Source organism: Apium graveolens, chromosome 9 (assembly GCF_009905375.1).
Source record: "Apium graveolens cultivar Ventura chromosome 9, ASM990537v1, whole genome shotgun sequence".
Classification (NCBI taxonomy): domain Eukaryota; kingdom Viridiplantae; phylum Streptophyta; class Magnoliopsida; order Apiales; family Apiaceae; genus Apium; species Apium graveolens.
Window position 1 is genome coordinate 5064989 of NC_133655.1, and position 1565 is coordinate 5066553.

The following is a 1565-nucleotide window of genomic DNA, read 5'->3' on the forward strand; positions in this document are numbered from 1 at the left end:
CAGATCATCTAGAAATCATTGGATATTTAGATTCTGACTTTGGAGGATGCAGAGATGAAAGAAAATCTACTTCGGGCTATGTTTATCTACTGGCTGGTGGAGCGATTTAAGGGAGATCTGCCAAACAGACGCTCATAGCTTCATCCACCATGGCTGCAGAATATATAGTATATTTTGTGGCATCCAATCAAGCTTTATGGCTGCGAAACTTTGTCACTGGTTTGCATATCCTTGATGGTGTTGAAAGACCATTAAAGATATTTTGTGATAATAAATCAGCAGTGGAGTATTCAAACAACAATAGGAGCACTACAGATGCATAACATATAGATATTAAGTTCCTAGTTGTTAAGGAAAAGATTCAGAGTGGACAGATTTCGATAGAGCACATTGTACTAACTCCATGATTGCGGATCCGCTCACTAAGGCGTTAACACCTAAGGTCTTTCATAAGCATACTGCTCATATGAGTGTTACCTTATGTGATACTTTGGTTTAGTGGGAGTTTGTATTTTGGTGTTTTATGTAATGAACATTGAGTTATTTATGTTCTACAAAATACAGTTGATGGATTTTTATTAAATGTCACTCTACTTTTGTTCAATTTTCTTATTGTGGTTTAACATTGAGATGAGAAAATTGGAATCAATCTTGTTAGAGATTGCCTAAGAACTAGTTGGAAATAGACATTATATAGATCACATTGCATGTAATTTCCATGCCACTTATCCATGCATTGATTCATGTCGTTGAATATATTTGTGTGGTGACCCTGGAAGGTTTAGTCATGTAAAGTTTGTGACGAATGCCGCCATAATCTCATACATATATAGTAGACGGACCGAATTGTTTTGGTAAAATCTAAGGACGATGAATAGCATAAAGTTGCGCACTAAAGTTTTGTATAATTGATTCTGGATTCATATAAAGCCCAAGTGGGAGATTGTTATTATTATTTTTAATAATAATAATTATTTTATGGGCTACATATAAATATATCAATTATATTTGCTATTTATTATATTGGGTTAAATTAAGTGATCAAATAAGAAACCCAATTAGATTTTAATTTATATATGGTATAGACCTAATAAGTGGATACCTAATACCAGACCCAATTAAATTATAATGGAAGATTTAATTAGGTGGTATATAAAAGGGTTATAGTCCCCAATATATCAAATACACGTAATGGCTTATCTTTTACCCATCAGAGAGAGCCATTGAGAAAATCCTAAGGAGTACTTGGTTAAGGAAGACAATAATCAAGAATATTATTCAGATTCAGATATCGTTACAATTATAGCCTTATGGATTATGGTACGCTTTCATCTTCGGTTTTAATCTCGATAATTAGATACGATGATTACGGTCCTTAGCTCTATCTTAGAGAATTATATGTTTATAGAATTGCTAGATTCTATCACATTCCTCAACAATATTTATCATGATCATTCTCTTTGAGAACAGTTTAAACTTGTCTCTGCAAGTGCCTAACAAATTTCTATCCGTGGATGGAAAAGAAACAAAATGCAATAATTGTATAATCGTATAATGCAATAATT